Source organism: Haliotis cracherodii, unplaced genomic scaffold, assembly GCF_022045235.1.
Source record: "Haliotis cracherodii isolate W230 unplaced genomic scaffold, xgHalCrac1.p SCAF_23, whole genome shotgun sequence".
Taxonomy (NCBI): domain Eukaryota; kingdom Metazoa; phylum Mollusca; class Gastropoda; order Lepetellida; family Haliotidae; genus Haliotis; species Haliotis cracherodii.
Genome location: NW_027266279.1, coordinates 7,455,131 through 7,469,166, shown reverse-complemented (window position 1 = coordinate 7,469,166; position 14,036 = coordinate 7,455,131). Strand labels below are relative to the sequence as shown.

Genomic DNA, 14,036 nt, shown 5'->3' with positions numbered 1-14,036 from the left:
AGGCATGGGAAACTGGAGACCTACTATTCCAGAATACCCACAGGGAGACAGGCATGGGAAACTAGGGACCTTCTACTCAAGAATACCCACAGGAAGACAGGCATAGGAAACTGGGAACCTACTATTCCAGAATACCCACAGGGAAACAGGCATGGGAGACTGGGGACCTACTATTCCAGAATACCCACAGGGAGAGAGGCATGGGAAACTGGAGACCTACTATTCCAGAATACCCACAGGGAAACAGGCATGGGAAACTGGCGACCTTCTACTCAAGAATACCCACAGGGAGACAGGCATGGGAAACTGGCGACCTACTATTCCAGAATACCAACAGGGAGACATGCGACCTACTATTCCAGAATACCCACAGGGAGACATGCATGGGAAACTGGCGACCTACTATTCCAGAATACCCACAGGGAGACAGGCATGGGAAACTGGAGACCTTCTATTCCAGAATGCCCACAGGGAGACAGGCATGGGAAACTGGGGACCTACCATTCCAGAATACCCACAGGGAGACAGGCATGGGAAACTGGCGACCTACTATTCCAGAATACCCACAGGGAGACAGGCATGGGAAACTAGGGACATTCTACTCAAGAATACCCATAGGGAGACAGGCATGGGAAACTAGAGACCTTCTATTCCAGACAGCACAGGAAGCAGCATGACTTCCCAAGGGAAGCTGACAAGCTGTGGCCGCCCAGAATGGTGTAAAACAAATAAGTCTTTTTTTTGTACAACATAAAACAATTTAGAAAATAACAAATTGACCGTGTGTGATAACCTGAGACATGATGGGATGTCAAGAATTGTGTTGTTGTCTACTTTGGGCCACTTTGTCCTCCGAAACTCGGGGATTTGCTACATATAGAATACTAAACGAGCTCCCGTGTAATACCAATTTTATGAAACGAGTGAATAGTTGTGGTATTTGACGAGCGAAAGCGAGTCAGATACCACAACTATTCACGAGTTTCATAAAATTGGTTTTACACGGTAGCGAGTTTAGTATTTTATTTATTACTTGCCATTTAAAACGTTTTTAGAATTATACTGTCGAGTGTGAATAGGCTGACACCTACACGATCCACGGCATAATACAATTGAGTTTAACAGAATAATACTTCAAACACGTCAAAAGTTGAAACGTATGAATTTAATACCATACAACTGTCTATCTTTAGAATTCAAGCGTCCGTTCCACAAAATTATCATAGCGTTAAGGTTATCGCAACTCACATACTTAAACTTAGACCAACGACTGTCGTTGCGCTACAGCACGATCGCCTTGTGGAACGGGGCCTTGCACCTCAAAGTTTACAATCACGTCACAATACCCGATGACGTAATTTGTGGAATTTTGTTGCAAGATCCTTCGGCGAAACAATGCCATGTGACGTCAGCCTAGCAACAAGGTTGCTGTGGTCATCGAGTGTGCTTAAGCTCCTCTCAGTGATCTATCATCTCCACACGCAATGTCGTTGAATAAGCCAAGGGATGTTGAGAGCTTTCAATATTTTTCGTGAAACGTGTTCCGAGAGTACATAAGCACGCGTTTTGGTATTACACAATGTGTAATACAACTGTATGTTTATTAAACGGGTGATCTCTTCACGGGCAAGTAATAAATATCCTGTTCTTCCTGATGAAGACATGGTGCTAATAACACTGATGGTTCCCTTGCCAGTGGTAGATGTTTCCAGCTCGAGCCTCAAGTTGCCATTGTCCCAATAAATCCAATGAAACTTTTTAATATCTTTCATCCACTCCACACCGTGCTCCTGTCCAAAGGTCCATTCAAACTCTTATTCAAAAAGTGCATCAGCGATTGCAGTCTGGATCCAAAAAATGCAGAATTGACAGCGAAATCGTTGTCATTGACACTTGAAATAATCCCCCTAATGGAGATACCCCTTCGAAGCAAACGATCCATCGCAGAACGTCCTAAACGGAGCCGTGTTGGACACGGAGCTTTTGATGTCGGATGTTATCGAGAATAGTGTAATAGGGACCGCCACTGTTAGAGAACGCCAGCTAGACAAATTGAAATAGCTCTTTTGTGTTTGGGGGTCGCAGTAGGGATATTGGACCTGATTAAGAGGCACTAGTATTGATCTACATGATCATCTGAAGTCTCATGGGGCATTGCAAATGAGAAAAAAACATTTGGTAAAGAAGTTATATTTTTAGTGCAATTTTTAAATGGTCTGAAATTACATCGCTCAAGTCGCCTGTTGCTTCTTCCGAGGATCCGGTGATATCTTCATCCAGTGACAAACCTTTTTTCTATCCTTGGAAGTTTAGGTAAGTGCGTTTTGGAATGGAGTGAATTATTTCAGATTAAAGCCTGCTGGATAAAAGAGAAATCCGTATTGGAGATGTTTTTCAGCATCTTGATAAATATTTGACGAACTGACGTCTTTCTGTAGAAACAGCTTTTGTTCATGTTTTTTTCTCATTTTTCCTGAATAGTGACGCTGGTATTTCCTTGAAATGTGTTTTTTAGTAAGTCGTTATATGCTGGAGGGGAAATTAGGATTAAACTGATATTTTATTTTGATAGATGGTGCTGTTGTGGTCATGTGTGTTGGTGACAGGAAACTTGACGTAGTATAATACCCTTGAGGCTGAAATCTAGGTAAAAAACCTAGAGATAACTGACTTACTTGGGATAGTTACAGAAATTTATTTCCTGTGTAATATTTTTTCATGACAGTTAGATCTGTTTGGTAGGGGAACTGAAGGTGTTAAAGGAGACATTTGTGATGTTGTGAAGGGCATGTCAAGTCAAATAGTGTGGCATCATGATCTCCAATAGGTCGACTGATATTAGGACGTGTGATGATTTTTATACCCCAGGCTTACAATGGGAGAGATATTGTCCGTCTGTAGTTCGTTTCCGGAGCATATCATGAAAACCATGAAAGACTTTTTATCCCAACTTGGTACTTGAATTATCATATTCATCGAAATAAACGCCCTGCTCTAATAAGCGCCCACTGCGATATTTGCTAATATATTGGCAAGTGAACAATCCCAATTAGCACCCCTTCCGATTGATCAGTTTACACAAGACCTATTTATTTGTGTATAATACACACTCATATGTAACATGCACCATTAATTATGGGCAATTAGATTCGGGTAAAATATATCTGTCGTATATAAACATTTCAGGCTGTCTGCATAAACCACGGAATTCTTCTTTTAACTCTGATTCGCTTGGATTATGTTTCTAGGTTTGTCAGCACCATACCCCTGCTCGTGGGTTTCACCGAAGTGGTAAACGTCTGAAACCTGCATCACTTCTGGCTTTCCTCCGTGATACAACTGGAATACTGTTAAAAGCGGCGTTAAACCCAACTCACTCACTCACTCACTCACTCAGTCACTCACTCACTCATCTTGTGGAGGGGGACAGATAACTGCCATGTCTTACTTCAAACTGACAACAACTGAAATCTCCTTCTCCTGAGAAGCAGATTGTAGACCTTCTTCTGTGTACCAGATAATCTACATTACACAAGCAGAACATGAGCCCCCTGACATCACAGTGTTGCCAGCTTCTGTCTGTGGTAGCCGTGCATAACACACTTCTCATGAGGATGTTTTTGCAAGCTTCCACTTTTAACTAAACTAGAAGCCACTTCAGAACGTGTTGACCACATGATGTGAGGAGCATTACAATGATCTCTCTTGCCTTTTCCTGTGAAAAGGGGCAGATTTGCAAGGAAATACCTTCATTGTGTCCCAACAGATCAATGGCAGTGTTATAACTGTATAATGTTGCCCCGAACTCAAGGCCAGTTTGGTCAACTGAAGTGCAGGGTGTGAAACCTTTAGCAAACACTGATGGTTTACAATACGAACACTTTCCGCCGAGTTGATGGGCCCTTCACCCCTGGTGTCCCTACTGGCGATAAAAACACATTTATTCCAGGTTGGATCTGCCGTAGAATAACCGTAAAAACGTGCCTGTGAAAAATAGGGTGGAATTGGTTCATTATCACCCTGAAGAAGAATCGGATGTGGGCTGGGATTGGACAGTTTCCTGCATCCTGCAACAATCATGCATATACAAGGGTTTTTCCAAAATTGATCTTTTGATGTGCAAATGATTGAGTTATCAGCTTACATCTTTCACTGAATCTGAAATGAAGGTTTGGTGAATGTCTCAATTTTTCTAGTTTAGGCGGAAGAGGATGCTGGAGGTTTCTTGTTTGTAGGAAATTCTTTGATCTGGCTCATCCGTCTGCTGCTTTCTGGACGAAGATATTCCATGTTTTCCCTCTCTGTGCTCTACTTCAATGGCTGCCTGAGAATGGCATGAGTTGCATTTATGGACATTGAACAATTTTTTAGCTGAATTCATTTTAGATCCTTCGTTGTGGAATATACATGTGAGTAACATCAGTTATACCACTGTTTGCTTCATGATATCCGTGCACACGCAACATACCGAGTTGGAATGATTGATGAGGAGAACAAGCCTCAGTTCACAGTTTTGCATCATCGTGCAAAGGGCACCAACTTTGTGGAGCCCATGTGGCATAACCTGGTTAGCAACCTGCCTATGCAGGTAATAAAAGTCCATATCAACCTTTATAAAGGCGCTAACCTTTTCTTATTATCCCTAAGGGTAGAAATGATAAACGTCATAACTTTCCATGTTTGCACGTGTACATTTTGGAGATTGTCAATAATGGTCACTTGAAGAGATATGACGTCACATTGCTTCATTGTTGAGAACAGAAGTTAATGTTGTTTTGCCTCTTTTAGGATTTGAATTTCATTGGTTAATCCTTATCACATGATGAGACAAAAAAGTCAATGCCAACTAAAGAAAACTTATCCCATGAGGTGAACTGTCGTCACTGACCTTGATCACTATTGACCTGTCATGTGATCAATACTGACATCGTCTGCCAGAAAAAAAAAAGGTGAAATTAATCACTTTTCAAATGAATATGACAAAAAACAATTGATTACTCTTGGTGAGATCATCCTAAGGTCAAGGTCAAGGTCCGGTCACATTGGGTTGGGTACTTGTTTTCATATAAAGAAGAAACTAGTCATTATTTGTATAATGTCTTCCATTGGTCATGATGTCGATCTATAACAGTATGTATAATCTTAACAATAGGTTGTTATAATTAATTTTGTGGAGTTGACATTTTTCTTCATTTTATTTCTTGAAAAGACAGTGAGTAATATTGACCTACCTACTCGAAACTCAGAATTAATATTATCTCTCCTTTGTGAATGCATGTAAGTCCAAGGATTGGATTTAATTCTGCAAATAGGAACAATGTGTCCCCTGCCAGGATATTGCTAGAATATTGCTAAAGTGGCTTAAAACCACTCTCACTGACACACTCACTCACTGACTCACTCACTCGCTCGCTCGCACGCACGCACACACGCACACATGCACGCACACACTCACTCACTCACTCACTCACCCACAGTATTGCTCATGACACAATTGTTCACGATATTGCTTTTATGCAATTTTTCAAAATTTTGTTTAGATAAAGGAATACAATTTGAAGGCTCTTCAATCAATCACTGAATTATATACAGGGCAAGATTTGCGTTATATCCAATAATATCATGTATGATTATAACACCTCATCACCTTCCCTGAAGGCAATTCCTCAGATATTTCACCGTCATAAATATTCTATCAGTTCACAAGAATAATATTGATGTGATCCTCTCTGATGTTAGATATTATCTCTGAAACAACAATCCATGTTGTTAGTTTCTTTGTTTTCTTATGTGCAGTTACCTCCCCTGTTATATCAATAGTGCATGCTGGGAAAGTTGTCATGGATGGCAGTTTCATGCTGTAATAGTTTTCACAAAGTTTCTTTTGATAGCAAATATATCAACATGAGTCTATAAAAGTTTAAAACCCTTGGCTTGTATTCAGGATAATCGCGGTTTCTTGGTTGTGGAGTTTTCAGATTAGTCTGCCATTAAGACCCGAGAGAATAAATGGCTTGCTCAGTTTTTACTCAATCTGAAATTAAGAATTGTTCTTGGCTCCATTTGGATTTTTGTTTTTTTATTTTGTAGATATATTTTTTACGATTTCATAAGTCACAGTTTCTTGGTTGAGGAGTCCCTAGATTCCAGTTACTGTCTTGGTTTCGATGCATCTGCTCATGACCAGGATAGATGACTCTTTTGAATTATGAACATAATATCTATGAGTCATGCTGGTTATAAAACAACTTAACTGTGGCCTTTTGACATTTACGCAGCTCGTTTGTCCCCATGTTACATAGAAACCAGTTAGTTTGGTTTATAACTGGCAGTGAAAGTTCAAGACTATATTTTATTACTCAAATGTTTTTGGTTATACTTTAATCTTTATTTCAGTATAATTTTTAGGAGCATTGTGAAATTGACATGGAGATATTATGTTTCCAGCTGACATGGTATATTGTTCAAAGGGAAAGCCATTATATGGAGGCATTTAAAACTACTTATTTGCCATAATGCTTGTAATATGTCTGAAACTTGGTATCAAAGTTTCTGAATATTACTGACAATGGCGAAAGAACAAATTAAACATTTATATGCATGCAGAGCCAACATCGTTTTGTTTGGTGATAATCGTAGTTTCATCTATCAGTCCATATTATTTTCATCCTTTCTTAACCCATGAGGATTCTGGATTAATGTACATAGGTCCCCATTTGTTGACTTGGTAGATTGCATGTCATCGTAACCCTGTGGCATGAATATTGCTAGTGGCAGCATCACACACTACTCTCTCACTATTACATAGCCTTTCTACAACAGTTTTGGGTGGGATGGGTGGCCCAGTCGTCTAGGGCGCCGCGATTCGCTGTGCAGAGTTGCGTCCTTTTGGCACGCCAGAAACCTATGATTGTGGGTTTGAATTCGGGTTCGCCCTGATAATGTTTCTAGGTTTGTCTGCACCATACCCGTGCTCGTGGGTTTCACCGAAGTGGTAAACATCACTTCGGGCTTTCCTCCAACATTAAGCTGACACGCCGTGATATAACTGGAATACTGTTAAAAGCGGCGTTAAACCCAACTCACTCACTACAATGGATTTGAATGGTCCCACTAATCTGTCTCAGTCCCTGAAGTTTCCCTTCCACCCCGCCCCTACTGTAATGCTAGGGTCTATATTTCCCACAAGTTCAGGTGGGGCGTGGGGTAGCCTTGTGGTTGAAGTGTTCGCTCATCACGCCAAAGACCCGGATTCGATTCCCCACATGGGAACAATGTGTGAAGCCATTTCTGGTGTCCTCCGACGTGGGAATTGCTGGAATGTTGCTAAAAGCGGCGTAAAACAATACTCACTCACTCACTCACTCACTCACTCACTCACTCACTCACTCAAGTTCAGGTTATATGTTCAGAGGCTAAGTCCGACCTACTTGTCACTATTTGAGGAGGAACATTCATTGAGGACAGGAAGGATTCAGTCTCGTACATGCAGTAAACCCGAGTGCTATCTAAATGGCTTTCTTGTTGAGTTGAATAATGAGAACATTATCCTTGGAGGTACTTGTCCTGTTCAGGGATGGCCCATGTAACATATACAGTTATACCTGTTATGGTCTTGAACAAGAAGTGTTTTCTTGACGGACATGTATGTTTTGAAGGCATATGACTTGAATTGGTTCAGATTTCATTCTCAAAGAGCTGAAAGTTTGCATGTACTGTTAGTAGGTTCAAGATGGTGAGATTTGGAAGAATGTACCTAGCCTATCCCTGTCCTGAGTGAATTTTAATTTTAATCACTTGAATCTCTATTTGTGTACTGACAGAGGTGTATATATAGTAGTGAAGGGGGTGCACGGGGATTGTAACCTCTTATCATTATCATGCAGGATGCGTAAGGTTGTCAAGTGCAGGGACGATCAATCTACATCTCCCTACATTTCACCTTTTTAATATTTTACATACCCGGGTACTTAGTGTTATATTTTGCCTAGGCTGTATTATAGCTGATGTAGTAGTGATTTACTTGTGACTGTCGGTTTTAACCTGTGGGGGATTCAAGGTGAAATAGGCCCCAGCAACTCTGCTACCAATGAAAGCAAGAGAGGGTGAAAACAAATCTTAACGGTTCCCACTCATCTTATGGAAATAGAGCATAAAAGAGATATTCATGCTGTCATGCCAATGTTTGTCTCTTCTCGATCTGATTTAAGTTAATTAAATTGAAATTGATTCTTGACTTTGCCACTCATTTTCTCATTGAACATAATATCTGGCAAGATTGAATATTCACTGTATCTTGTAAAGGTGCATGAACTCAGGCTCACACTGTGACAAATGTATTTAGATTTACCGCTATTTTTGTGAATATTTCCTTTACTCCAAAGCCTTAATGCCTGATTCCCAAACTAAGACCCCAATATCCAACTCCAGTCCTCAACTCCCTACCCTAGTGCTCAACTCCCTACCCTAGTGCTCAACTCCCTACCCTAGTGCTCAACTCCCTACCCTAGTGCTCAACTCTCTACCCTAGTGCTCAACTCCCTACCCTAGTCCTCAACTCCCAACCCTAATGCTCAACTCTCTACCCTAGTGCTCAACTCCCTACCCGAGTGCTCAACTCCCTATCCTAGTCCTCAACTCTCTACCCTAGTGCTCAACTCCCTACCCTAGTGCTTAAATCCCTACCTTAGTGCTCAACTCCCTACCCTAGTGCTCAAATTCCAAACCACAAACTCCTGACCTCTACCCTAGTGCTCAACTCCCTACCCGAGTGCTCAACTCCCTATCCTAGTCCTCAACTCTCTACCCTAGTGCTCAACTCCCTACCCTAGTGCTTAAATCCCTACCTTAGTGCTCAACTCTCTACCCTAGTCCGCAACTCTCTACCCTAGTGCTCAACTCCCTACTCTAGTGCTCAACTCTCTACCCTAGTGCTCAACTCCCTACCCTAGTGCTCAACTCCCTACCCTAGTGCTCAACTCTCTACCCTAGTGCTCAACTCCCTACCCTAGTGCTCAACTCTCTACCCTAGTGCTCAACTCTCTACCCTAGTGCTCAACTCCCTATCCTAGTCCTCAACTCTCTACCCTAGTGCTCAACTCCCTACCCTAGTGCTTAAATCCCTACCTTAGTGCTCAACTCCCTACCCTAGTGCTCAAATTCCAAACCACAAACTCCTGACCTCAAACCATTAAAATCCAAACACACGAAAATCAGATCCCTAGATCCGAATTTTAAATAATCCACCCTTAAGTTCAAATTCCCAATCTGGAATACGCAGCCCTCAACACCTCCCCAAACCAATCCTGAAGGCCTTCCATCTCATGACGCTTCTTGAGTCTTTGGACAGGGTGCACACATAATCTGAAACGGCCTTGAATTTTAGAATTTGTCTTGAAAAGGCCCTGATTTTAGAGTTTGTCTTGAAAAGGCCTTGATTTTAGAATTTGTCTTGAAAAGGCCTTGATTTTAGGGTTTCTCTTGAAAAGGCCTTGAATTTAGAATTTGTCTTGAAAAGGCCTTGATTTTGGAGTTGGTCTTGAAAAGGACTTGAATGGTAGATTTTGTCCTGAAAAGGCCCTGATTTTAGAGTTTGTCTTGAAAAGACCTTGATTTGAGAGTTTGTCCTGAAAAGGCCTTGAATTTTAGAATTTGTCTTGAAAAGGCCTTGATTTTGGAGTTTTTCTTGAAAAGGCCTTGAATGGTAGATTTTGTCCTGAAAAGGCCCTGATTTTAGAGTTTGTCTTGAAAAGACCTTGATTTTGGAGTTTCTCTTGAAGAGGCCTTGAATTTTAGAATTTGTCTTGAAAAGGCCTAAAATCAGTGTTAGCTGTCAAAAAACCTTGAAAGTTGGCACTATGCCTTGAAAAGGCCTTTAATCACCCCCAAACTGCATGAGAAAGAGCAATTTAAAATTTGCAGGTGATTTTGCAGACCTCTTTTGCATGATGATTGCGTGAATTACTCGCGTTCTTCCAAATGATTGCAACCCGGATGGTGTTTTGCCTTGAAAAAAGCCTTGAAAAGGTCTTGAATTTGTTGAATCTGTACCAACCCTGTTGGAGGCTGTCATTGTAATGAGTGATTTGTTCTATGAGCACTTCTAGAAAAACAGACAAACAAAAAGGAACACGGAATATTATGATGCTGATGCTGATGCTGACATATTTATTGTTACATTGCAGAGATTGAAACTGTAAAGTGCATCAAATCAAGCTTCATGGCTTCCACCAAGAGATTTATAAAGCGCAGCCCGGTCCAGTAACAGTAAGTAATTTGATTGATTTCAGTATCGTGTTGGCCCAGAACCGGGAGACGCTTCCTCGGGGTGACATCATTTTGCATACGCCAGATCGTCGCATGGCACAGCCTCAAATCATTGTCGAGTCTCCTGAGGAATAATCTTGCCATTTCAAAATCAAACAAGTGTATCTAATGCAATTTCCTAGATTAAATATCAGAGGGTACCATACTGCCCATTTTAGCTATGAACAAATATCGTACAGACTCCAAAACAGACTTCGGTGCTTGCAGTGGCCATTTTCTGCTGGAACAGATTAAAAATATTATTTGATGTCATCTAATGCTTGCTTTAGTGTTGAAGCTGGTGAACGTTTCCCAGAAGGTAAACAAATCATTGAAGTCAAATTTACATCCAATTTACAATTAAATACATGTATTACTAGCTCAGGTCTCTATGCAGTGGTTTGTATATGTAGGATGTTTGTTTAATGTCGGCAAAGATGTAATTAGTTTTTTGCAAATAGACATTGGATTTATGCAAATATATTTGTTTGGATAAGTTACCTGGCAAATTGATTGATGGAGTGAATTAAAGATGCACTGTCACCACTCTCTTTGTGATAATCACATTCATTTTCTGTGAAGGATAGAGTATAGGTATATGTGGTCTCTACAGGATGCACTGTTAAAAAGGGGCAGTGCTAGGGTAAATCTGCAGCTCTGGTAAACAAGTTTGTTTGCCTGGTAACTCCTGCTTTTTCATCTAGATCAATAAGACGACAAAAGGATACCTTTTTACTGGAGGATAATGTCACCCAAGGTCCTTAGAGTGTCTAGACCTACGCTGAAAATTGGCACCAAACCATTCAACATTCAAGGCCTCAGTATAACTTTAGAAAAGTTTCATTGTTGACATGTGGAGGACATTTCCAAATTTGATGCATCAGTGACTAAAAGATGTATCATGCAATTCCCTATTCTGACTTGTACTTTAATGTCCTATGTTTTTCGGGTGAACAATTGACTTGCCTTTGCATGTGTTTGTGATGGTGCCACTGGTGGTTAGGATACACTCACCAGGTCAAAGCATCTCTTAGCAGAGATATCTTATGATTATGGAAAGGGTTTTGACAGTTGATTTGAATCAGAGACGTGGTCCCAGTTCTGACCCTTGGTTACACCAACCTCAACAACTAACAACTATCAAATCCTTCAAAATGGAACTTACCTCAGCAAGCATCAGGTTAGCTGAGAAGTAAATCTTTCTAAAGTGGATAGCAACTTATTCATAGTTCATGACGTTTGATAAAAACTACAATTCTTACTAAATCTCTACCTCTATTACATCTCTGCCATAAATCCTGTATTTTGGCTTCAGTCACACTAACCAAATTTTCAGATTTTAAACAGATGTCCTCTTCACTGTTAATTACACACAATTAGTTGTTCCCGAATAGCACTATAGCAATACAAGCTATGACATGTGTAATGGCGAGAAACCTCACTTCTTTCCTGTGTGTGCTAGAGTCAACACCTATTGTATTAGTTGTAACGATATAGCACTTGGTTGTTGTCACATTTACTTGTAATTTAAGATTGTTCAATAGTTTTCTTAAAACAGATATATTACCGTATTCGACATAACAAGCGCCCCGCTCTAATAAGCGCCCACGGTGATATATGCTTATATATTGGCTCGTGAACAATCCAAATTAGCACCTTTTCCGATTGATCGATGTACACAATACTAATTTGTTCGCGTATAATATGCACTCGTATGTTATATGCACCCTTAATTATGGGCAATCAAATTCTCGAAAAATATATCTCGTATATAAACATTTCAGGCTGTCAGTATAAACCACAGAATTTATCTTTCAACTCTGTTTTTTTCGACAAAATAATATTCTAATAAGAGCCCCCTATTTCTAATTTTGAGAGTGCCCTGGGCGGTTATTACGTCGAATATGGTAAGTCATATTAAGAGCTGCTAAATGACAATGACGACGGTGATGGTGGTGGTGATGATGTAATAGTAGGGGTGATGGTAGTAATAATGAGGTTAAGTTGAAACAATGGAGAATGTAAACTCGGGTGAGACTGATTGGGTAAATAAAGGTAAACACTCTGACGTCCGTCTGTTTGGGCATGTGCAGACTGTTAGGAAGTGGAATTGTGGGAAAGATAGACTTTTTCGTATTCCAGACGGAAATATCAAATTTAGATGATAGTGGTTTTTGGAATTGTGTAGAGAACAGTAATGGAGTGGCTGACGTGTTATTGTGGTGAATTCTATATGCATGAATATAAGTACTGTTGTCGTTGCACAAACTAAAATATTGATTAACCATCAATATTGATGATAATGGTAACGACAATGATGATGGTGATGGTGGCGATGATGGTAAAAGTGGAGGGGATGGAAGTGGTAATGACAAGGATGATGATGATGATGATGATGATGATGATGATGGGGTGATGGTAGTGGTGATGTTCGAGATGATGGTGATGATGATTGTCTTCCTTAAAAATATGATAATTAAATTTTTGTTGTGTACATTGAAATTCCTGCATCCTGATTAGCTGAATTGGTCACGTGTTATTGCAGTCATTTCCCAATGGTGATGAGACGGTGCTACGCGGATTCATACAGTTTGCACATCGGTTTTTGGATTCATACCTCAATGAACCGAACAAAATACACAGTCAATCCTTAATTAACACGTACCACACAAAGTATGGTATTTCATCACATGGTACTTTTTAGCCATTACAACATGAACTGATACCATATCATGGACTGATGCAGCGATGCAGTATTTTGTACATGATATCATTCCACATGGTCTTCTAGTTTTTATTTGAACCTTCTAGTTCTTAAGCTTTTATGGGTCTGCATTTTGATGGTACTCAAGAGACATATCAGGCTTTGGGCACCAGACAAGATAGATACGTATATGTTGTCATATTTCCAAATCTTCACCGAGGGGTTTTAGCCAGATGAAGTATTATATACAGAACCCTTTCTCGCCTCTCGGGTGAATCTTTGCAGGTTTTATGCATGAGTTGATTAAAATGGCCACCATTTGTCGACTGTGCTGCTGATGAAGTGAGGGCGACGAACTCGGACCCCAGATCGCAACTTGATTGGTGGTTCCAAATCTCCTGGGTTTGTAGTCTTTCACTGATTTGATAACCAGTGGTATAATTCAGGGTTTGATTTATGCCTTATGATTTGAGTATTGAGGTCTAGGTGTAGAAGAATTTTCTAGTCCATGAGCAATGAGAACAGTATTTGAAAGGCATTCATCATGGATTGAAATGTACGTATCAGGACTTTTTAATGACTATTAATTTTCAGATGTTGAATGATGTTTGTTTCCGGTTGAATTAACGTCTTGAATTGGAAGAGGTCCGTTCAGTGCTTTCTATTCAAGCCATAGTTACCAAGCTATGTAAGAAATATTAAACATTAAAAATATCTCAACTTTTAAGATTTTTTGGTAAATGTGTAATTCAATTACATATTATGTTTCGTACTTACTTGAGATACCAGACATTCCAAGAGACAGGTCATTCCGTGAGTGTTAGTTCGGAATGACAATAAAAAAGCACATTTAGATTTGGAGATCTGCAAGATCCCATTTGTTCACATTACTTCGAAAGTTGTGTCATTATTCATTTCAAAATGATGACATGGATGTCTGTGCATATTAATGCTTCTTCAGATATCATTCTTCACAAGAAAAGAAAATCAAAATGTACTGGAACGCTCAGATGTAGATTTTCCACCT

The 14,036-nt window shown here is 40.1% G+C and overlaps 1 protein-coding gene across 8 annotated transcripts in view; it reads left to right on the top strand.

Moving 5' to 3' along the window:
- Window positions 1–14,036, top strand: part of LOC139471512 (D-glucuronyl C5-epimerase-like) — a 339,447-nt gene that overhangs the window by 176,214 nt on the left and 149,197 nt on the right. For 6 of the 8 annotated variants that reach the window (XM_071253878.1, XM_071253880.1, XM_071253876.1 and 3 more), the window contains one exon: window positions 10,185–10,266. The exons of 1 other annotated variant lie outside the window; for it this stretch is intronic. The gene's annotated coding sequence lies outside the window, so the exon portion shown is untranslated. Of the gene's footprint in view, window positions 1–2,300; window positions 2,314–10,184; window positions 10,267–14,036 lie in introns of those variants that run through there. One more of the 8 variants, XM_071253882.1, reaches the window with a different exon arrangement.